The 26,225-nt window shown below is 36.8% G+C and overlaps 1 protein-coding gene across 1 annotated transcript in view; it reads right to left on the reverse strand.

Annotated features, from left to right (window-relative positions):
• The window catches only part of PCDH15 (protocadherin related 15), a 1,286,954-nt gene that overhangs the window by 226,880 nt on the left and 1,033,849 nt on the right, over positions 1–26,225 (reverse strand). The window lies entirely within an intron of this gene.

Here is a 26,225-nt window from a genome sequence, read left to right on the forward strand (position 1 = left end):
TACCTATTCATTATTGAACAATGGCAACCAGACTTACTAGCTAGAAGGTAACAAGTGTACTTGAGCTCAAATCACTAAAAATATAAGGAGAGTAAATAGTTTTTTTCTTTTTTTTTATCAAATACTGAAACTGTCACATATTTAATCCTTAGGAGTCTAGAAAACCCATATGTAAACTAGAGATTCCTTAAGGGCTTAAGCTCTAGGTTAAAAGCCCAGCTCTTTCCCATACTAATAATATGTCCTTGGGTGAGTCAGTCACTCTAAGCTTCCATAATTCATTTGTAAAAGTATGATGATAGTATTTATCTCACGACCTACTATGAGGATGGAACAAATTTAATAGCATGCTTAGATCATCAGGTATGTTTATTGAGGTTTTCAACACCTACTTAGAAGCTATTATAAAGCTCAATTTTTGTCTAAAGTTCTTCATTTTTTTAAATTAGAATAAAGTAGTCTAATTTTATTCAGTTTATATATACTTCATTTCACTTAAGATCACGTTTAACTCTGGTACAGTAAGTCTATTAGGCTCTTTTGTGGCTCAACAGTAAAAAATCTGCCTACAAGGTGTAATGCAGGAGACCTGGGTTGGAGACCTGGGTTGGAAAGATCCCGTGGAGAAAGAAATGGCAACCTACTCCAGTATTCTTGCCTGGAGAATCCCACGGACAGAGAAGCCTGGTGGGTTACAGGCCATAGGGTCACACAGAGTTGGACACGACTGAAGTGACTAAGCTTCAGCAGCAGCAGCAGCAGTGTGTCTATTAAGTTCCATTGCTTTGTTTTTGTCAAGATCTGAGAATTTGGGTGCCTGTATTAATTATAGAAATAATATGTGAAAAATCTTAAAACCTGTCCATGTTGTGTTTTTAGTGTAACAAATAAAAATATGAGGAAAACTTGTATGATGAAATTACATATAACAAAAAGGAAAGCACACTTTAGCTATTACAAGAAACAATAATGAAGATTTAAGACACTTGAGGCATAAATTCAGGTAGTATTGGACATATGATAGAGAAACTTCTATGAAAAATTACACCTGATCATTTTATGGATATTGTCACATTGAGAAATGTTTGCTACATCTCGCCTGAGAAAAATACTGAATTTTTGAAAAATCAAAAATGTATAACATTTGAAAGTAGAAGAGAAGGCAACTTCCAGTTGCATTTTAAAGTAATTTCATCATGGGTTGGGAAACAAATGTATGTCAACAGGTGAGTGGTCAGGAACTGATCATAAATTGTGAGGCTCTTAAGATCATTATAGTGAGAACTGAAAGGGATATAAGAATTATTTCACACTAAACATTTCTTAACTTGTCATAACTACTGCAGACCATCCTTCCAAATCTGAAAGATAAATTCTACCCAGAGAACTCAGTAAACAGTATTTCCCCACATAAAAGGTTAGACAGCTACCCATATTTTTCTCCAAAGCTCTGTCTTTTTCTAGTGATCTTAAATTCTTTCTATTCTACCAAGGAGCAGACTTCTACTAAACTGTCTTTCAGGGCTTGGACGTTTTTCTAGGATGCCTCTCCTGGTTTCCCCAAATCAAGACATTGTCCTTCCACTAACGCTCCTTGCCATTTTGTTTTCATCTAGTTCAACAATATAATGTAGCTGCCAGCTCACCTGCTTGTCTTCTACACTACACTTCCTGCAAATTGAGGACAAGAAAAATGCATTACTCATAGCTTAACTTCTAATGCCTTTTCTGTATTAAGGTTCAGTGAGTATTTGCTGAATAAATACTTCATTAAGGACTGCTTCTTATGAAGCAGTAACTGCCTTAAATAAAAATTTTGTTGAATTCACTAATGATAGCCAAAACAATCATTTCTAGTTTACACAATAAATTACATTTTATTATAACACTCAAGGCTCTATGTGATCTTTTTGTAACCTATCCTTATACACCTACCTCTCACAACTAACTCTCTGGCATAAACTCTAGGTTGTAGTCAAAAGAGTTTATTTATTATGCCAGACAGCTTTTAAATAACTCCAAAATCTCAGTGGTTTGCTCTCACTGATGTTTCTTTCTCATTCGTGCAGTATCTACCATGAATTCCATGTAGCTCTGTTGTCTTTACTCAAGGAAGGAGTCTGAAGGAGCAGACTTTACTGGAACATGTCATTCATGTGACTGGGCTTCCCAGGTTGCAGTGGTAAAGAATCTGCCTGCCAATGCAGGAGATGCAGGTTTGATCCCTGGGTTGGAAAGATCCCCTGGTGAAGTAAATGACAACCCACTCCAGCATTCTTGCCTGGAAATTTCCATGGACAGAGGAACCTGATGGGCTACAGACCATGGGGTTGCAAGAGTCAGACATGACTGAGCATGCACACATACATATGTACATTCATGTGACCAAGGGGGAAAAAAGAGATAATAAAGCCACAGCTCTTAATGCTTCTGCTTCAGTGTGGAACATATCACCTACAAATCTTATATTATCATGGCTGATGTCATAAGGTGGGGAAGTGGCATACTTTTGGAGTGTGGGGCAGCAAAAACCTGGAAACAATAAGAGTCTAGTAGTACAGTGGTTAGAAATCTACCATTCAATGTAGGAGACACAGGTTCAACTGCTGGTTGGGGAGCTAAGATCCCATGTGCTATGGGGCAACTAGGCCCACATGTTGCAACTAGAGAGCCCACGCACCACAAGTAGAGAGCCCACATGCTTTAGAGTCTGTGCTCCACAAGAGAACCCTGTGTGCCGCAACTAGAGAAACTCCCCCAAGCCACTATAGAAAGCCCATGAGCCACAACAAAAAGATCCAGCAGAGCCAAAAAAAAAAAAAAAAAAACAGTCTACCTGCCTTGTTGTCCTTCAAACACACAATGCTCCCTCTTACTTTCACTTCTAGGCATCTGTATTTAAATTCTATCTAATTCTTCAAAACTTACCTCCAGTTTCACTCAATTTCTTTCTGGGAAACCTCTTCTTTCCATCTAGCCTTCTGATCCCTTTTGCACTCAGCACAAACTACTTTCTGTATCTTTATGTTGTGCAATTAAATATTAGGTCTAAAAGTCATGCTCATCCATTTTTACATAATAAGAGGCATTAATAGGGAAAAAAACCTGTGGAATATCTGGCAACAGAAATTGTGACAGTGTATGAAAAGTGGAAAGTTGGAGCAAGGATAGAAATAAGGAAGGGAAGCAAAAGCTCTAGACAGCAAGTCCATGCAAATAACATGCCTTCCTTGATTGGGGTTATACTTAATGAAATAAATTGTCAAATTAAGCAAACCAGTTTAAGCGGTTACAACATAGTCTAAAGTTCTCTTAATGTTTGAATGTAAATTAACTCCAAGTGGTTTATTAAGTAAGTATTAGGAAGAAGCCTGTACTACAAGTTTTTACTTACTCATTCATCATATATATACACATATATATGATATATATATATTCATTTATTTTACATATATATTATATCATATATATTATTATATATCCCCTAATATATATCCCTTATTATACTAGAAGATATATATACCTTTGTATATATTATTTATATATAGAAAATATATTATTTATTTTATATATTATAAAATATATATTATTATATCCCCTATTATACTACAAGGGCATGGGAAAATTTGGGATTACTCATTCAATGATTTTTATTTTTTCCTAGCCTCCTTATTTGCATTTGATAAATTTGTACTATGGGTTTGGTGTATATAACATCTTTTTGTTGATGTGCAAGGTCACATTCAAATTGTATTTTGTGTTTACTCAGCTCTTCTCACTTTACTCCTCCAACATCTTCAGTCCCATATTTTTTCTATGGACAAACATGTTCTAAACCCTAAATCTAAGTGTATTCTGCCAAACTAACTATGCTGTCTGTTCCCTGCTTTTTCTAGCTTGAAGTCCTCCCCCTACTTCACAAACTGATTATTCTAAGCCCACCTGTCACTATGCTCAGAAACATCTAAGTTAAAAGTCTTATCACTATGCTCGTATAGCTCACTGCTCCTTTACTGAAGGCATTATTACTTTTTTTATAGCCCTCACGAAATTAAGAGTTTCTTCAGAGCAGGCTGGCTTGTTCATATCTGAGCCATGCATGTTGTTTGCATTGACAGGCAGTAAATAAACATTTTCTGCAAGTATTTCATCTGAAGCTATTTCCATGATGCCACTGTTACATATCATTCCTACTCTAAGCACTCAATCACATGAACAAAATAAAATTGCATTTAGTATATATATATTTTTTTAAAAAAGGAAAACACAAGCTTTCCTTTTCATATGTGAATTAAGTGAGTAATCATGTCAACAATTATTTTAGAATTTTGTCCTTATGCTTTTGTTTTATCACTTTCTTTTACTTCAAGTCAGCTAGAATCCCATAAGCAAATTTGTTTTTAGTTCAGTTTAAAAGTGTTGTAAGTATACCTTCAACTTTTTGTGGAATTAAATACAGTAGTTTTATTTTCTAATACTCTGTTCCATTGTTTCTTAAACTTTTTTCACTATAACCCACTTAAAGAGGACTTTTAGATATTTTCTTCTTCCTGGTTGTACCTCAATGAAATTTTATTACTACAGATTTATTATATATCTGTTTATGTATATGTGTATCTGTGTTTTATATATAAAGAATATATTTTTGCCTCTCAAAAGCTGATTTTTTTCTTCCATTTGGGGGTTAATGTGTCCCAGTTAATATTGAATAGTCAAACAAAAGTCTTTTCTAACTTCCTAATATAGCATAAATAAATACTGTAGTGTAAGCATTATCCCTCAACACTCATTATAATGGCATCCCTTTCTGAAACATTTGTCCAAACTCTCATGCAGGATGACTCTTTCAGGGCATCTCTAGAGCAATCGTCAACAGTCATCAGTTTTTAAGTATGTAGTAAGAGAAGACTATCATTGTCATAGATTGCACTTTATATAGTCTGCTTACTCAGGCATTTCTCGTATAGTTGTGCTTGCCTTGTCTGTGAAGTTCTGACACTATTGTTTTCTTTTTTGTAAATTTTAAACAGTTTCCTCTATGTTTATTAAAGATGTGCTATTTGCTTATCAGATGATCCTTCCTGCTAATCCCAAATTTTAATTTTATTTTTACGCAATATTCTTTTATGTTAAATATAAGCATTCATATATATTTCTCTAAAGAGCTAAGAATAATCTATGCCCTAAGTATTGTCCTTCTATCTATCACAGAACATTTGCTGTTATAGGTCTCACAAATGATTTGCTTGTATCAATGGCAGAAGAAAATTGTAACTGAAAAGTGGGGGAAAAAATGTGACAGCCAGGTTGAATTTTCTGTGAAATTCTCCATTATTGCATTTTATGGAGAGTATTCAAATATTAGATTATCAGATGCATATCTAAGGCAAAAGAAATGAACAAGGCCTTTGGCCAATATGACATCCATTTAATGAGAGAAAGTGTTAGTCACACAGTCATGTCTGACTCTTTGCGATCCCATGGCCTCTAGCCTGCTAGGCTCCTCTGTTCCTGGAATTATCCAGGCAAGAATACTGGAGTGGGTTGCCATTTCCTTCTCCAAAATAAGAGAAAAGTATCTCCTAGAGCTCAAATACTGTGAATAATACTTTAGGTTTGATAAAAGCACATACTGCTTCCCAAATGACAACCATAAAATTAAAAGGGCTTTCTCCATTTTAAACATATTATTGCAATCTTATCATAATCACCGACCCTGATAAAGCCACTGAGGTAGAGCAAGATACAGATTTTGAACTTTTGGTTTTATCCTATCTGCCCTCATCCCTTGAGGTGAGCTTGAAATGTAGCAGTTTTTAGTTGCATTCCATTCCCCCAATCTGAGCTGTCATCAAATTGGTTGACCTTGAAATACATGTTTTATATTTATTCCTGTGCCAACAATGCACTGAAGTAACAAAAGATTACATTTCCTGTTTTGTCTAACATATTCCTTTAAATTAGTGAAATAAAATTAATTGGAAGAAGTAACTTAGCTTTCCTTATTTACTCCCAAGGTCTGATTCATGGGACTGGGAAAAGAACTGAGATGTACAAAATGTAGAATTTTCTTTCAAATTAGGAATTTTGGATTTATATTCTGCTTGTTCTTCCTTTTTTAGTTGATTTCCTTCCAATTCACTTTCAGAGGACATCCCTATGTGTGTCACTGACTGTGTAAACAGGTGACAGCTATTTTAGAATGATCATCACGTGGCAGGCACTCTGCAAGGTGTTTTTTGTTTATTTCTTTAAATTCTGGTGCAAAATGACACTGCTGTTCACCTTAATGTTAGAAATATGCATAGATTTTTTAAAGTTATAGATTTATAAAAGATACAGATATTTTATCAACATTTTTAAGTTTTTCTGGTTAAATGAGACAAAATAAGCCCAATGGGAAATAAAAAAATATAGTGGGGAAAAAAACTTCTCTTCAGTTCAGTTCAGTCACTCAGTTGTGTCCAACTCTTTGCAACCCCACGGACTGCAGCACACCAGGCTTCCCTGTCCATCCCCAACTCCCGGAGCTTACTCAAAACTTGTTTTGAACATACATTTTTTTATTGTTGGCACATCCTCAAAAATAAGATTTTGATACTGCCCAGTCTAGCATACAATTTCCCTGAATACAATGGCATTTATTCTATTGAATTCTGTTGATGGTTAGAAGTGGTCTAGTCAATAAAAGAAGTGGAGTCTGGCATTAAAAAAATAGATATAAATCAGGAGTTAAAATGAAGCATATTATTCTGAGAAATCGAAACTCTATATCTACCAAGAATCTTTGCAGATAATAAAGAAGAAAGTTATTGACTTATTTCAAACTTAAAATCTAAAGACTTGGAGACTGAAACTACCCTCCAACATGACAGGTGCAAACACTTTGATTTGGTTTGCCCAGAGGAAGCATTACTCTTGCTACTTTCATAAAGACTGATTGATTTTGACAGAAGTCAGTCTGTGCAGACTTGGATAAGTATGGTACTGAAGAGTCATAAAACCATTAGAGAAGACTGTAGGCTCAGAAGAACTCTCCATAAAAATGTTGAGGTAGAAGGAATATGACGGTGAAAAAGAGACTATATTTGCTGTATATCCACATCATGAGTTATGATACCCATAAGGAATATTTCCAGCCCTGGGTTTCAGAATCTCAATGAACTAATCCTTCTGAGATAACATAAACTGAATAGGGAGAAAACAAGCCAAAGAAATATTGCCTTCCTTTATTTATTTATTTTGCAGACTAAATCTAGATTGAAAAATTTTTAAAAAGCCTCCTATCTTTGATTCTTGCATGGCTTGAGGGAAAATATTGTGCTATATAAGGGTTTTTGCTTGCAAACTGGGCTCCCTGTGAAGGAGACAGTGAGACAGGAATCAGATCAGATCCATGCACGTGGAAAGCAGAGAAAGAAGCAGGATTGTATTAAGAGAAAAATCTAACTACACAGGGTCAACAACAGTTTTGGCCAATTCCAGAAGAAGCTCTGGAATAAGAGCTGCATGTTTGAGTTATTCCAGATTGGGTCAAAGTGAGAAGGTCTTTGCACTTGGCCATCAGTCAGTGAGCTACAGTGAGAAAGGTATGACCCTTCTCTCTGCAAACAAATATTCTGGGAAGTGTCTGGTAGCTGAAGGACATCTTCCTACATCACTGTCAGAAGTCAGAATGTCTTTTCTTGAAGGGGAACCTGAGTAGTGTATCTCATTCTCCGTCACAAGCCAATATCTGTACTATCTTCATTAGATTAAAAACCCCTTGCTTAACAGAATATAATAAAGCACATGTGTGTGTGTTAATCACTCAGTCATGTCTGACTCTTTGCGACCCCATGAACTGTAGCCTGCCAGGGTCCTCAGTCCTTAGACTTCTCCAGGCAAGAGTACTAGAGTGGGTAGGCATTCTCTTCTCCATGGGATCTTCCCAACTCAGGTATTGAACCGATTGCAGGCAAATTGTTTACCATCTGAACCACCAGAGATATGTGTGTATATGCCCTTAGAATCATTCCAAAGTAAATTGTTCATTGCCTCCAAATAAAATAATCAGTTCCAGAGCTATGATTGTCCTGATCCAAGCTAATAATGATCTATTTCTATCTTTATACTCAGAGATGCGGTTCATATTTTCATTTTTATATTTAATTCTCCTTTAAGAGAATTCTCCTGGATATGGTTAGCTTTACATTTTTTCTCTCTTTTAGTTCTTACAAGCACCCAACAAGACAGTTATTATTGTCCTATTTTACAGGTGAGAATACTGCAGAAAAGCTAAGAAACTTTTTCAGGTTCTTATACTTGGCATATGAGAGAATATGGATTTGAGTTTAGGACATTAATATATTATCTGCTTGTGATCTTTGTTCAGGGAAGGAGGCTATTATAACTGGTGCAGCATCATAAATTATTCTAATGGTATGATAGATTGGAGTCCAGAGATAAGCAGCAATTTGACTTAGAAACATTTTAGAATTCACTCTGAAACAGTTTACTTATTTTAATTATGGAAATTAAGAGCCATATCACAGAAATCCATGCCTTGCAGATTAGTATTACATAGTAGCTCTGAATTTAAATACATTCAATGAGAGAATAAAAAACTAGGTTATAGAAAATTGTCAATGGTTCCCCTCACATTATTCCTTGCTCTGCCTCAATCTAATCTGGAGTGATACCAGAGGGGAAAAAAACTCCATGAAGGCAATGGAAGTTGCATGAAATCCTGGGAAATACAATATTCAATGTACCCATAGCCATGAATTTCACTGATTATTTTGAGATATGGAGGTAATCATTTCAAAATAAATCTATAAACCTCCCACATCTAGTCCTGTCTTTTCCATTCTCCTGGTACTGAACCTGAGGAGAATTTCCATCAAAGTATTCAATACCCTCCTACATTCCCAGGGGCTATGTTGTTTCTTTTTTCAGCATCTTCCACATTCTTCTTATTGAGACTATTTCCATCAGTCTCTCTTTTATCACTACCAAAGAAAAAAGTGAATGAAGAAGTAAAACATAATCACGTCCTACTGTATCTGTTCTCTTGCTACAATTCCTGCACATCCCAATCTTCTAGGGGAAAAAAGGTCAATATACATTATCTCCATCACTACCCTCATTTCTTAGTGAGTTATTTAGTTAGCCAGCTATTCAGTTAAGCCAAGTTATTTCTTTTTCCATTTTAGAGTTTGCATTTTCTTTTAGAGAGTCTTCCACAGTAGTTTACTTATCCTTCAGTTCTCAGTTTACATAGCTTTCCTTCACAGGAAACTTCCCAGAGCCTCCCAGCACATAGGAAGATACACTCAGAGTACTCACTCTCTCCCCTCACAGTGTGCATGGCAATTTTTTATTTTCTTATCTAACGGCGTGTTTATGGATTTAATGGCTCACTGTGCTGTGAGATTCATGACAATGATGACCTGTCTGTTTCTTCCAGATCTGTGAGTCCGGTGCTCTGTGCATACCAGACACTTTATAAATATTCATTCAAGGATTGGATGAATGAAAGATAAAAGTGATCATAGCCATTCAACTAAATCTGGAAATATATCAAGGCAACATATAATCAAGTAGAAAAACATATTGATAGATTTTCCTCCTTTTCAATGTGAGAGAGAATCTAACTCTTCAAGAAGAGACAGACATTATTATTTACTCTACCATCAGAAGCACTTGTAAATGTTGTCTTTGTGTTACTTGAGAAACAGTATTCTGATTATAACATTCTTACAGGCTTTAAATTTTTATCTTAGTATAGTACAGTTAAAAGAATATTAAACTTGTGGGACTTCTCTAGCAGTCCAGTGGCTAAGACTTGCTTCCAATGCAGGGGACACAGGTTCTCTTCCTGGTCAAGAAGCTAAGATTCCACATGCCTCAGGGCCAAAACCCCAAAACATAAAACAGAAGAAATATTGCAATAAATTAAATAAAGACTTTAAAATGATTCATATCAAATTCTTAAAAAAAAGAATATTAAACGTTTAGTCTAAAAAATTCCCTTTTGTATTCTTTTATTCATTAGCTATGTTACATTCATCAGCTGTGTACTCATTTGCTTCTACCTGAGATGCCATGCCAGTGAAGTGGGGAAGTAATTTAGGCTTTAAAGTACTCTATAAACACTTAGCTGCTACAAATCATTGTTGGCAATTAAACTCTAAATTTAGAAACGGCAACCCTTAACCTAATTGATGGGGACTGAAAGTTGCTACCTGCTCTTTGTTCTTAAAATCAGAACTGTTGTTTTAATTATTCACCTAACCAGCATGTACTAAAACATGTAATATTCTCCAGGTGCTATGTTTGATTCTAGATACACCCAAGCATTAGATATGTTCCCTGATACCAGTTACTTAGTTGCTCTTAAAAATGACACAATTAGTTATTTAAAAAATAAAGTTAAAAAAAAATTATCAAGTCTTTGCTACAGTCAGTTAGTAAATGAATAAAATTGGAATAAAATTGGATGTTGAGTGCAATAAAATTGGATGTTTGTTGCTAACAAAGTGCTTCATGTCACTTAGATATAATCATTTATATGGGCAGTATATATACATAGAAACTGATTGTTGTTTAGTGCTTTCTAGTTTGAATGCTTTTATGTACGTTATCTCTTTTTATAAAACTGTAAATAAGTTATTATAGGGGAATTCTCTGGCTGTCCAAGGGTTAGGATTCTGTGCTTCTACTGTAGGGGGCCCAGGGTTGATCTCTGGCTGGGGAACAAGGATCCCCCAAGCTGAGTGATGTGGCCAAAAAAGATAAAAATAAAAAAAGTTATAATCACTTTCATTTTACTGATGAGAGAACTGATGTTATATAAGCTTAAACATATTGACCAATTTGTACAGCTAGTAAGTAGCAGAATTAAAATTTCAACCCAGATTTCCACTATAAATCTTTTGTACTAAATCAACTTTCCTCCTCCTCGTTTTCTTTGTTCTCTCTATTCATTGCATTAATATATGCAAATCTACATGATAATTAATGCACTAAGAAATGTACATTACCGCATACTATACATGCTTCAAATCTTACATTTCATGTCAATCTACTTGCATTATCTAAATTTAACTTCATTAAAAAGTGATATAATCATCAAAATAATTATAAACTTTGCTTGTTTATAAAGTAATGAGCACTGTGTGCATTTTGTGCTTAGTGGTGTCCGACTCTCTACAGCCCAGTGGACTGTAGCCCACCAAGCTTCTCTGTCTGAGGAATTTTCCAGGCAAGAATACTGAAGCAGGTTGCTATTTCCTACTTCAGAGGATCTTCCCAACCCAGGGATCAAACCCACGTCTCTTCATCTCCTGCATTGGAAGGTGAATTTTTTTTACCACTAGTACTAAATATCAAATATAAAGTAAAATTAAGATTCATCTGTCTTCAAAAGAATACTATTGCATCTAAAATAAACCAAGGTAATCTTATCTTTTTTCTCCTAATTGGTTTATGTATATAGCACACAAAGCATGGCCTATCAGGCTCTACTACAGGGTAAAGAGAGATGCTGGAAAAATATACCACTACACAAGCAGTCATATTTCAGATCTGGATTTTGAGTTCTATATAAAATTCTTAATAATCCATACACAGCATGTAGGTTTGTCCAGTTATAATGGCAGACTTCATAAATGCTGAGTGTGTCAACATATGAAGATTTGGATGCAAGCTCTGAAACTTAAGCAGGGTTCTGTTGTTGCAGGTTAATTTTTAACTAGGCCTTCCGGGATTGAAACAGGCAGGAAATCTATTTAAAGGAGGCTTGAAGCAAAACTTTCCCCTTAATACTAAACTATGCTTGAGTATATAGAGAGGAGAAATAAACACTAAAGGGATAAAGACTCAAGAAATCCTTTTTTTCCTTTTAGGAAATCGTGTTGCAACCAAAGAATATTTTCTCAGTGGAGCATTCTTCAAAAACATGTCTGTGTAGACACAGAACCAATGTTAGTTTTATCAAATAAAACCAAATGAACACAGATAAATAAAAATGTATATTTATATAATCATTTAAATGCTGAGAGCTAAATTAGTCCCCACTTTTTGATCCTATAGCACTTTGTATATGCCTGTCTCAGCACTTTTCATATTGTATTGTATATAATTATTTGCATTTATACCTCTGTTAACTAATGTACATTCTAAAAGAGACAATGTGTTTTGTCCACATTAATGCTTTAGTGTAGAATTGAGGTTTCATCTCAATATATGTTAACTGAATTTTTTTGAATCATGTAATTTTTCTTACTCTTATATTAGAAAAATATAGCAATGAATAAAAATATAAAATACTTATTTTTAAGTTTGGTTTGAAATCAGTCATATATGTTTTCATGCATTTATTTATTCATGTATATTTACTGTCAAATTTGTGCTGGACAGCATTTTAGGGGCTGGCCTGTAAAGAAGGGTAAGAGCAAAGTGCTCTTTGATGTTATATCACTTAAACTATACTGAAAAAAGTAGATGTTAAAATAATTGCCTTTAAAAATCACTAGAGCAATAACCTCCAGTAATAAAGATACACAGCAAAATCACACCATCTAGGAGAGCTTCTAGCCTGCCCTTCTGGAAATGACATTCTAATAGGGAACATACAGGTTTAAAAAAAGTTACACAAATAAAAAAAATTCAAATTTTAATGAGTATTGTGAAAAAAAGTATAGAGAGTATGACAGCATATATATCAGTTCAGTTCAGTTCAGTTCATTTCAGTTGCTCAGTCGTGTCCGACTCTTTGTGACCCCATGAATCGCAGCACGCCAGGCTTCTCTGTCCATCACCAACTCCTGGAGTTTACTCAAACTCATGTCCCTCAAGTCGGTGATGCCATCCAGCCATCTCATCCTCTGCCGTCCCCTTCTCCTCCTGCCCCCAATCCCTCCCAGCATCAGGGTCTTTTCCAGTGAGTCAACTCTTCGCATGAGGTGACCAAAGTATTGGAGTTTCAGCTTCAGCATCAGTCCTTCCAATGAACACCCAGGACTGATCTCCTTTAGGATGGACTGGTTGGATCTCCTTGCAGTCCAAGGGACTCTCAAGAGTCTTCTCCAACAGCATAGTTCAAAAGCATCAATTTTTCAGCACTCAGCTTTCTTCACAGTCCAACTCTCACACCCATACATGACCACTGGAAAAACCATAGCCTTAACCAGACGGACCTTTGTTGGCAAAGTAATGCCTCTGCTTTTTAATATGCTGTCTAGGTTGGTCATAACTTTCCTTCCAAGGAGTAAGCATCTTTTAATTTCATGGCTGCAATCACCATCTGCTCAACTAGAGCCAGACATCCTGGAACGTGAAGTCAAGTGGGCCTTAGAAAACATCACTACGAACAAAGCTAGCAGAAGTGATGGAATTCCAGTTGAGCATATATATATAGAGGTGCTTAATCCAATCTTGTGAGGCCAAGAAAGCAAATGACATTCAGTTTACATCCATCACTCCTAAACTGTAGGTCTAATAAGGCCAGAAATCCTCATGATGACTTTCACTTGTACTAAGTACAAATCATGACAAAATCATTGCCCTTTTTTCCCCTTAGGAAAAACGGTAATAGATATAGTACATCTTGATTTTAGTAAACTTCTTAAGATTTCTTTTCATTCCATTTTAGTTGTTAAAATAGGGGGAGAAATGCTTCCTAGATGATGACATAATGATTTAGATTTGGAACTAACTGAAGAAGCATCCCCAAGTTGGACTTTAAGCTTGACAAGACTCTGATGGCAGCCTGCAAGCTTCTAAGTAATTAATAATTGGTTCCACATTCTCAGCCATTTTTTGAAGGCATAAAAGACATGACTTTGAAATGTATTCATGGTTAGGAAGTTTAGCAAAATGGGTCATACCATAGACCCATTTGTTGAATTAAAATTAAAATATATCTCAATGAAAGTCTCAAAATTCAAGAGCATAAGATGTTACTGCTGCTGCCACTACTGTTACCATCACATTAGCTGTTAGAATTAGCTTGGACAATTGTGACTTCTCTCCTTCAAACCTTAAGGAAGTCTATAAACTAGACTTATTCTCTCCATTTTGTAGACAAGAACACTGAGTTTCAAGTAGACTAGATAATTTGCCAAAGTCGCAGAATTACTAAGTTGTAAAACTAGAATTCAAGAGACTGTCTAATGTCAGTATTAGTGTTCTTATCCAGAATTTCAGGCTGCTTCCAATGAAAGTAATTATGGATTCTTTAGGATTTCACAGCTTGATGCAACTGATTCTGCCACTTGCCAATTACATAGTCCTGGCAAAGTAATTCACCTTCTAGAGTCTGCAGGTGTAGAGAAAATACTAGTGAAGGGAAGTGAATTGAAAGTTGCTCAGTCATGTCCAACTCTTTGTGACCCCATGCACTGTAGCCTGTCAGGCTCCTCTGTTCATGGAATTCTCTAGGCCAGAATAATGGAGTGGGTAGCTGTTCCCTTCTCCAGGGTATCTGCCCAACCCAGGGATCGAACCTGGGTCTCCTGCATTACAGTAGGCTTCTTTACCATCTGAGCCACCAAGGAAACCCAAGAACACTGGAGTGGGTAGCTATCCATTCTCCAGTGGATCTTTCTGACCCAGGAATCAAACCAGGGTCTCCTGCATTGCAGGCGGATTCTTTACCAGCTGAGCTACCATGGAAGCCTATTATATTAGAATTTGTGGCAATTGAAAGAGCTAATACACAGAAAGCACCTGGAACTGTATCTGGCATGTAGCAATCAATATGTTAGTTAGTAACACTGCTACTATTTTTTTAAATTTTATGATAAATATCTTACTAGATTTATAACCATGGCTAAATGCCTACAGATCTGAGTGGAACTGAGATAACCACTCAAAAATTTATCTAGCACTTATTCATTGCCATTTGCTTAATTTTCAATAAATTTTCACAAGGTCCCAGACAGTCTTCTCACCTACTCTTATTTCAACAGTAAGCCAAATATAAAAAAAATAAAATAAAATAGTAAGCAATACATGGTACTACTGTCTTAAAATATTTTCTCTGAAGATTTTTATCTGTACCATCTGTTTTGAAAATTTTATTTCTGTATGTCCTTGTGGTTACCTATTTTAAATATAGCAGTGTGTACATGTCAACCAGAATTGACATGCATCATCTCTTTAAAATAAAAATTGAAAATATTAAGTGATCCACATTAAGTCTGTGGAAGATGTTATGCACTTGCGAATTATTCTTTAGCCCATGGGATTTGTGATTTCCAGTTGAGTGACAATCAAACAGAAAAATCATAAAGGCGAATTTGCTTACAAAAGTCAACAATATTTACATAACTGATGAAACTTTGTTGAGCTGTGTTAATTCATTACTTCTTCCTGTGAATGACATAATTTCAATGCAGTAATATTGACATGTAGTTTCTTCAGACCAAGACTACCTGCAATTTTCAGTGAGACCAAAAGTTGAATACAAAATTTTTTGGCATAAATATTTCTACTGAAATGTATGTCCCATTAATTAAAAGAAAGTATGTCAATAATCCAGAGTTTCAAGGTGGGAGGAGATAGCTTTTCTTACTTTTTTGGAATTAATAAAAATCCCTTATTGAAGGGACAAAGTAGAATCTTCTCATTGACACTTTCTTACCTTTCTGTATTTCTATTTTACCTTGATTTCTCTACCACTACCTCCTCTGTTTCTCCTATCAGCATTAAAGTTTTCACTGCTCAAAAAAAAAAAAAGAAAGAAAGAAAAGAAAGTACTGTACCTAGAAATTGTTCTGTACCACAGAGTTTGATGAAGAGCTTAATTAAATGAAAAGTGAAGCAATTCATAAGTAACCAATTTTGTAGTAATTTTATTCTACTGGCCTATGCTTTCTTTTTATCTATAATGAATGGTAAGAAGTATCTAGATTTGATACTTTCACATTTTCAATAAAGTTAATAATTACCCTCATATAGAAACTCAGACACATTCTCTGTGTACCAGGAGAAATCATATTAAAAAAAAAGAAGTACAGCAGGATTTGTTATAATAGCCTTAAACTAGAAAACACTCAAACATTCATCGATAGTAGAATGTGAAAATGAATGTGGCACAGACTTACATAGAAAATAAAATATATGAATAAATAAGCAGAAATGTGGTTGAATCTTCAAAAGGACAAAGATGAATGAAAGAAGGTAGATACTATAACATGCATTCTGTTTATACACATTAAAAATAGAGAAAAGTAAACTATATTACTTGGATGCTTATTTAGTTGCTAAACCTGCAATAGAAAGCAAGAAACTGTCAGAGTGGTTCATTGCAGGTGGAAGAAAGTGATTAGGGCTAGGAAGAAGCACACAGGGTCTTTCCTGATGATGCATTATATGCTAGGGTTTTACTTACACTTATATTTACTCTATAATAATTTATTAAATTTTGCATTCATGTTTAATCCCTGTCTATATATTACAGATTTTTTTTTTCTTAAAGTATAAAGGACATAATTTGGTCTTAATAAAAGGCTTCAGAAACATTTTCCCTTCTTGTGAAACCAAAAACTGATTGCCAAGCTTCTTTCTCAGTGAAGCAGTAAAGTAGTGCAAGTGATTGTAGTGAGCTATAACATTTGTAGAGAAGGATAACTAAATCCAACTAAAGTGAACAGGCCATGAATTCTCATCAGTCTATAAAACATAAGTGCAATTTGTATAAAGTTGGATCTCATAAATAAGTAATGCAGCATTAAAAGGCAAAGCAAGATGAATAGAGCAAGGGTTTGTGAAGCAAAAAATAGTTGGTATTTCTTCTTAGGCAAATATTAAATAATTTAAATAGGTATATATTTTAAATGGGTGAGTGAAAAACACAACTCCAAATATATGACCCAACAAGCTGGGTATGTGTCTGTTACTGTTTTCCTCCTTGTAATCTAATACCTGGAAATGTCCCTCATTATCATTTCCTGGTCTCACAGGTGATAAATACTTTGTCCTTTTCTAAATATAAGTTTCCTTACCTTGGACGTTGGATGTGGGGTAGCTCCCCTCAGCAGCCGCCCCTGACCTCGGAGGTGGGGTAACCCCTCTCGGTCGCCACCACATCCAAGGTAAGGAGCAGCGGCTGCGCTTTGCTGGAGCCGCCGTGAAGAGACACCCCATGTCAAGGTAAGAGAAACCCAAGTAAGACAGTAGGCGCTGAGGGAGGGCATCAGAGGGCAGACAGACTGAAACCACAATCACAGACAACTAGCCAATCTGATCACACGGACCACGGCTTGTCTAACTCAATGAAATTAAGCCATGACATGTGGGGCCACCCAAGACGGTCGGGTCATAGTGGAGAGGGCTGACACAATGTCGTCCACTGGAGAAGGGAATGGCAAACCACTTCAGTATTTTTGCCTTGAGAATCCCAAGAACAGTATGAAAAGGCAAAAAGGTAGGACACTGAAAGATGAACTCCCCAGGTCGGTAGGTGTCCAATATGCTACTGGAGATGAGTGGAGAAATAATTCCAGAAAAAATGAAGGGATGGAACCAAAGCAAAAAAACACACAGTTGTGGATGTGACTGGTGATACAAGGAAGGTCCGATGCTGTAAAGAGCAATATTGCATAGGAACCTGGAATGTTATGTCCATGAATCAAGGCAAATTGGAAGCGGTCAAACAGGAGATGGCAAGAGTGAACATCAACATTCTAAGAATCAGTGAATTAAGATGGACTGGAATGGGTGAATTTGACTCAGATGACCATTATATCTACTACTGTGGGCAGGAATCCCTTAGAAGAAAAGGAGTAGCCATCATAGTCAACAAAAGAGTCGTAAGTGCAGTACTTGTATACAATCTCAGAGATCAAATTGCCAACATCCACTGGATCATAGAAAAAGCAAGAGAGTTCCAGAAAAACATCTATTTCTGCTTTATTGACTATGTCAAAGCCTTTGACTGTGTGGATCACAATAAACTGTAGAAAATACTGAAAGAGATGGGAATACCAGACCACCTGACCTGCCTCTTGAGAAACCTGTATGCAGGTCAGGAAGCAACAGTTAGAACTGGACATGGAACAACAGACTGCTTCCAAATAGGAAAAGGAGTATGTCAAGGCTGTATATTGTCACCCTGCTTACTTAATTATATGCAGAGTACATCACGAGAAATGCTGGGCTGGATGAAGCACAAGCTGGAATCAAGATTACCAAGAGAAATATCAATAACCTCTGATATGCAGATGACATCACCCTTATGGCAGAAAGTGAAGAAGAACTAAAGAGCCTCCTGATGAAAGTGAAAGAGGAGAGTGAAAAAGTCGGCTTAAAGCTCAACATTCAGAAATCTAAGATCATGGCATCCAGTCCCATCACTTCATGGCAAATAGATGGGGAAATAGTGGAAACAATGGCTAACCTTATTTTTTTGAGCTCCAAAGTCACTGCAATGGTGATTGTAGCCATGAAATTAAAAGACGCTTACTCCTTGGAAGGAAAGTTATGACCAACCTAGACAGCATATAAAAAAGCAGAGACATTACTTTGTCAACAAAACTCCATCTACTCAAGGCTATGGTTTTTCCAGTAGTCATGTATGGATGTGAGAGTTGGACTATTAAAGAAAGCTGAGCACAGAAGAATTGATGCTTTTGAACTGTGGTGTTGGAGGAGACTCTTGAGAGTCTGTTGGACTGCAAGTAGATCCAACCAGTCCATCCTAAAGGAGATCAGTCCTGGGTGTTCATTGGAAGGACTGATACTGAAGCTGAAACTCCAATACTTTGGCCACCTGATGCGAAGAGCTGACTCATTGGAAAAGACCCTGATGCTGGGAAACATTGAGGCCAGGAGGAAAAGGGGACGATAGAGAATGAGATGGTTGGATGACATCACCGACTCAATGGACATGGGTTTGGGTGGACTCTGGGAGCTGGTGATGGACAGGGAGGCCTGGCGTGCTGCGGTTCATGGGGTCGCAAAGAGTCGGACATGACTGAGTGACTGAACTGACTGACTAAATATAAGTTTCAGTTGTTCTTCGCATTAATGCTGCTGCTGCTGCTGCTGCTATATCGCTTTAGTCGTGTCTGACTCTGTGCGACCCCATAGATGGCAGCCCACCAGTCTCCCCCATCCCTGGGATTCTCCAGGAAAGAACACTGGAGTGGGTTGCCATTTCCTTCTCCAAAGCATGAAAGTGAAAAGTGAAAGTGAAGTCGCTCAGTCGTGTCCCTACTCTTCGTGACCCCATGGACTGCAGCCTACCAGGCTCCTCCATCCATGGGATTTTCCAGGCAAGAGTATTGGAGTGGGTTGCCATTGCCTTCTCCTCTTTGCATTAATACTGCTTTTTAAATCAGGCCTATACATATTATTTTACTTGTTGAAATTCTAAAAGTAGACAGATTTCCAGGATCAATCCTTTCTCTCTATTTGTCAGTACAAGTTATTTAGCTGCAGGCATGTGTGTGAGGTTAACCAAATAGGTATTTTAGATTGTGACATATATCATACTTCTCTTTCTATAACATTCATGAATCTTCAGTGGAAAAATGTACTTTCAGCTCATTTTAATCCATTAGATCTAGTTTAATTTAGCACCTTCTAAGAGCCAAATATTGAGCTGGGTATTGTGATTTCTAAGATCAATACAACACAGTCTCTGCTTTCAAGAAATTTGAATAAGTGGAAAAGTCAATATACTTTAGTAAGCACCACCAAAATGTTATGCACTGAATAAATGGACCATGAGTATGAGACGTTTAGGACATAGAAAAGTTTAGAAAACACTTTTTCTGGAGGAGATTATTGTTGGCTAGAATTTTCAAGGATGAACTATCTAAATCAAGAATGAAAAAAGAAGAAACCAGGGCAGGGGGCATGAGCAGAGGCAAACAGACATGGGAGAGTTCTGAGAACATACATCAGTAATCACATGGAGAACAGTATCCTTGGAGGTGAAGCTCTATGAGCAGTAATGGGAAGTGTGCCTTGTTTGCTGCATTGATAGACATTTACTATTGAACTATGCTTGTTAACACTGAACTAAATGCTTGTTAACAGACATCTCAGCAGCTACATTGAGGATAATTATGAGGGCTTTTAAGATTACTGTTAGGATAACATACTAAGAGGTTGTAACAACAGGTCAGGTGACAAATAATGAGAGCCTGACTGTGATTCTTTTGGAGAGAGGGGAAATTTTGAGAACTGCTTGCAGCATGCAAAATTATCAAGATTGGTGATTGACTAGATATGGACAATGAGGGAGAAAGAGAAGTCTTGAGATGTCTCTCCAACTTGGCCTGGGAATAATGAACTGAAACACAGAATCCAGGAGAAGAAAACCTTACTGAGGAAGGTAAAAATAAGGTTTCAATTTTAAACATGTTGAATTTGAGGTACCCACAGGTCACTCAGTGGGTTTGTTTTACAGGCAAATGTCTATTTGAGGTGGTAGACTGAAGGAGTAGAAGAGGTTAAAGATAGCTGTGGAAGACATCAGTATCTAAGTGTAATTAAAATTGTGGGTTTTAATGTCAGTGGGATTTCCCTTCCAAAAAATGTGTAGGATTAAAACAAATGAGTAGACACCTCCAATACCCAAAGTTTCTTTTGGAGGCGATGGTTATGTTTATTACCTTGATTGTGGTGATGGTAACACAACAGTACATGTATATTCCCCAACTCAAACTCACCAAATTGTATACATTAATTATCTGTCCCTTTTTGTATACCTCTTATACCTCAATAGAGATATGGGGGGAAAAGGACTAATACAGTATTTATTTTAAAAAGGCTTATGAAGAAACAGATAAAGAAAGGCAAAAAGAACCAGATATGCTTAAACATGAAAACCAGGAGCAAACAGGTAGTAGAAATCTCATGAAGGAGAATGCAAGATCCATCTCAAATGCAACAGTGAAGTTATTCAGATAAAGATGACATTTAGCTATAAGGAGGCTGTTGATTACTGTGGGGTTGAGGATGGATATCATTCATTATGCAACTGGTATTATACAACTGTGAATTTTTATATGCACACACATGTATGCATGCATAAATATATCTATTATAATAGCTGACAGTAAGACTGAAAGCTGGTGAAAGGATAGATTCCAAGTAAACATTGTAAAAATATATGCATAACATTTTATAATCTATTTTTGAACTGCTAATTGAATATCTGAAAATTCACCAAGCTTCAACAATATTCACAAGCAATAGGTAAACCTCTACAACAAATATTTTAGGTATCAGCATTAAAATGGACATCATTAAGTTTTCAAATTGTGTGGGTTTCTTTTCTTTACTTTACTGAGTATAGTCTTTGCATTATATAGTTTGACTTGACAAGAGAACCCATAAAAATCCCCACTTGTGGCCCACTTGAAAAAGAAGTATTATAGTTTTAGGCACTGCTGAACATCACGCTGAGCTACAGAAAATAAATAAAATACCATAAAGCTCCCCACCTTTATTTCACTTTTAGATCACCACATTGAGATACAGCAAATACATTAATCAAAGGCAGACCACTGAGATTCAGATATATTTTGTTAAATATTAAATTGTATAGTTGAAGGAAAGATCAATTTCTTTTTAAAAATGACACTATTGCTACCCTTCTAAACACTGCAGTTTACTAATGATTTTTAAAACTGCTTTAAGGGTTTAAAACTGAACCACTACCACTTCATCCCAGCTGAGATTTAGAATGCAAAGCTCACAATAGGAATACATTTATGTTTCAGGTTAAATAAATTCAGCCTCTTTTATTTTAGAACTGGAAGAACATTTTGTTGACTCGGAGCTCTATTTCTGTTACTTAGGGCTAAAAGAAGTCAGTTCAGCATAAGAATTTCTGCAAGGCATTATTTGGAAGTTCGCTGGGAAGAGGCACACTCCGTCTTGTATACAGTGCTGAGAACCATTTTTAACGTTAACAGGCAATGTTGTTTCCAAGTAAGCCTTCTTTGCTGCCTCTATGCAAGCATGCGTGCCCAGGGCTACTGTGAAAATGGACATGAAGAACTGAAAAATAATTCTAGCCCCTAAGACCTCAGTGAGATACTATCATGAAGGCTAGACATCATTAATGTGAGCTCCAAAATTTCTTTCAGGTGCCATCCCCTCAGTCTCCAGTGACCCAAAATATGCACACAGAGTGATGTGTTGAAGCACCGACAACAGCCAAGTACTTCTAAGTGAAAATACCCTCTCATTTCCCCTTGATAAGTTAGAGTTTATCAGAAGGTATAAGCACCATGATCCCCTACTTCCTAAGACCCAGGGTTCATAATGGGACCAAGCTCTTCTGCCTAATTCTTACATGTTAAATCCTTCCATTTTAAGAATAAATAGGATTTGGTCAATGCACCTAAGCAGTTTACCAAACTTGTTTAAAATGACATAATCCCAACCACAGATCCAGCTTTATCCTCAAGTATTCACCCTATTTGGGCTTCCCTGGTGGCTCAGAGAGTAAAGAATCCACCTGCAATGCGGGAGACCTGTGTTTGATCCCTGTGTTGGGAAGATCCCCTGGAGGAGGGCATGGCAACCCACTCCAGTATTCTCGCCTGGAGAATCCCAATGGACAGAGGAGCCTGGAGGGCTACAGTCCATGGGGTCACAAAGAGTCAGACATAACTGAGAGACTAAGCACATACACATTTACACTATTTAACAATAAGTAAATACATGCATACATACATGCGTGTTCAGTCGCTAAGTTGTTTGACTCTTTGAAACCCCATGGGCTGTAGCCTGCCAGGCTCCTCTGACCATGGGATTTTCCCAGGCAAGAACATTGGAGTGGATTGGCATATCTTTCTCCAAAATACATACAAACATATTTTTAATATTTCTTCTCTGTTGCATAATCTCTCTCTCTCTTATCTTCTGCTGGCTATCTGTACAGCCAAGGATTTGGGATCAACTGAGAATTATTCAGGAGCTGGTGTGAGGCCTCTTATATCTCAGCCCCACTCTGAAGATGACCTGCTGGCATGCTTGCGGTCCAGATTCAGATCATACCTACAGATCTAGATTCTATCTCCACTGAAATATTACAAAGGGTACTAAGCAAAACATTACACTGAGAAGTAAAGTCTTTTTATCAGTGGCTGTTTAACTAGGATTTCCTGATTTTCCTCACCTGAACTCAATATGTGCTAACCAATTTTCTAGAATTCCTCTAAGTAAATCTTCCCTTATTGACAGACTATTGACTTATTCTCAAATTGCCTCCTCAGCTCAATTCTGTCTTGTATCACATCTACATGATATATTTATTTCCTTTTTAGAATCTTACTAATTTGTTAAATTACTGCAGATGATACATGAATGCAGATGATTCCCATGAATCCTGACAGAGTCCCCTAAGTCCTTTGTGGTGTTTTTCATTTCTTTGAATAAATAATCTGTATGGCACATTTGACATTTCACATACAGACACATAGTGTAATCTTACTGTGCAGTTTAGTTGGTAAAGAATCTGCCTGCCATGTAGGAGACCCAGGTTTGATCCCTGGGTTGAGAAGATTCCCCTTGAGAAGGGAATGGCTACCCACTCCAGTATTCTTGTCTGGAGAATTCCATGGACAGAGGAGCCTGGTAGGCTACAGTCCATGTGATCACAAAGAATCAAATGTGACTGAGTAAGTAACAATTTTAGTCTTATATACATTTTTGCCACATCTTTACTGCTACCATATGCATTTGAGAATATGGAAAAGATTCTCAAATTTAAGCGTGGTGAACTCCATCTGTGTATAGTAAGTTCTACATTAAAAAAATAATCTTAGGCAGACTATCACTCAGTCATAAAAAATAGTGAAATAATGCATTTACAGCAACATGGATGGACCTAGAGTTCATCACACTAAGTGAAGTAAGGCAGACAAGAAAGACAAATATGGTATCACTTATATGTGGAATCTAAATAAAAAAAAAAAAAAGAAAAGAAATGATACAAATACACTTATTTACCAAAAAGAAATAAAATGTGGTTTCCAAAGAGGAAAGGTACGAGGATAAATTAGGAGTATGGTATTAACATGCACATATTACTATATATAAAATAGATAACCAATAAGGGCCTATTATATAGCACAGGGAACTATACTCAATATTTTGTAATAACCTATAAGGAAAAATATTACCTAACCCTGACCTCTGACCACCTCCTAGAGACAGACAACTGATCTAAGCTGTGCCAATTTTTGAAACTTGAATGGACTGACACCAGTTGAAGCTGCTATCTTAACAGAAGTGTCTGTAATCTCCAGTTGCTGAGGCCTCTATGGACTGTGACCCATGGAGACCATCGTCACCATTAGGTCACAGAGGAGGGATGGGAGAGAGGTTCACTGCTGCCTCAAGGCCAGGATGTGGCCAGTGGGTGGCCATGGCTAGTGCTCTGGAGTTCTGAAGGACACAGCCCTCAGTCTGTTCCCATACTCCCAGCTGGCAGCCCCATGGCCAGAGGACCTCAGGGAGAAAGCAGTGACTTGCTTTCACCACACTCTCTGCCCCAGGACCACTGCCAGGCTGACAGAGCTGAACAGGACCTAGCACTAAAGATTCTGTGCTAAGCATCACATGCTGATAGTCATGGACTAATGGCTGAGAGCACATTCTGCCCTGTTACAAACATAATCTGGAAAAAAATGTGTATATATGTATAACTGAGTCACTTTGCTGCACAATTGAACCTAACACAGCATTGTAGATCAACTATACTTCAATTTTTAAAGCTTTATTTTTAATACTCTGATAAAACTTTTGCTCTGTGTAATCCATAAATATTGCTTCAGAAGTATTACCAATTAAATTAAGTTTGACACTACAATACTACCTTAACAAATAAAAGGTTCCTTCACTGGATTATTCATACATATGAAAACATTAGGGTTTCTCTGGTGGCTCAGATGGGAAAGAATCTGTCTACATTGCAGGGTTAGATCCTTGGGTAAGAAAGATCCCCTGGAGAAGGGAATGACTACCCACTCCAGTAAGCTTGCCTGGAGAATTCCATGGATGGAGGAGCCTGGCTGGCCACAATTCATTGGGTCACAAAGAGTAGGACTCAACTAAGCAACTTACAAAATATTAGAACAAAAACTGAAAGTTGGTAACTCAAATTGAATATAACTAAACATACATATTTTGGGTCTTAGTGTGTCTTTATAATTTTGAATAACAGTTAAAACTAAATTTTATACAGGAGGGATTAGATCTGATAGAGTGCCTGAAGAACTATGGATATAGGTTCATGAGGTGGCGAGTGATCTCCAAGAAAAAGAAATCAAAACAAGCAAAATGGTTGTCCGAAGAAGTCTTACAAATAGCTGAGAAAAGGAGATAAGCAAAAGGCAAAGGAGAAAAGAAAAGATATACCCATCTGAATGCAGAACTCCAAAGAATAGCAAAGAGAGATAAGAAAGGGTTCCTAAGTAATCAATGCAAAGAAATGTTTCCATTCTATGAAAAAATAGAGATGGGAAAGACTAGAGATCTCTTCAAGAAAATTAGAGATACCAAGGGAATATTTCATGCAAAAATGGGCACAATAAATGACAGAAACAGTATGACCTAACCGGAAATGGAAGGTATTAAGAAGAGATGGCAAGAATACACAGAACTACACAAAAAAGATGTTAATGACCCAGATAACCATATGGGGGCTTCCCTTGAAACTCAGTCGGTAAATAATCTGCCTGCAATGCAGGACACCGGGTTTGATTCCTGGGTAAGGAAGATCCCCTGGCGAAGGAAATGGCAATCCATACCATTATTCTTGCCTGGAGAATCCCATGGGGTTGCAAGAGTCAAATATGAATTAGTGAGTAAACCAGCACCATCAGCCATGATGGTGGGACTCACTTAGAGCCAGATATCTGGAAATGTGAAGTCAAGTGGGCCTTTGGAAGCATCAACACCAACAAAGCTAATGGAGCTGATGGAACTTCAGCTGAGTTATTTCAAATCCAAAAAGATGAAAAAAAAAAAAAAAGACGATGCTGTGAAAGTGCTGCACGCAATATGCCAGCAAATTTGGAAAACTCAGCAGTGACCACAAGACTAGAAAAGGTCAGTTTTCATTCCAATCCCAAAACAAGGCAATGCCAAAGAATGTTCAAACTATAGAACAACTGAACTCATTTCACATGTTAGCAAAATAATGCTCAAAATTTTCCCAGCCAATATTCAACAGTATGTGAATTGAGACATTCCAGATGTTCAAGCTGGAT

The sequence above is a fragment of the Cervus canadensis genome, chromosome 8, assembly GCF_019320065.1.
Source record: "Cervus canadensis isolate Bull #8, Minnesota chromosome 8, ASM1932006v1, whole genome shotgun sequence".
Classification (NCBI taxonomy): Eukaryota; Metazoa; Chordata; class Mammalia; order Artiodactyla; family Cervidae; genus Cervus; species Cervus canadensis.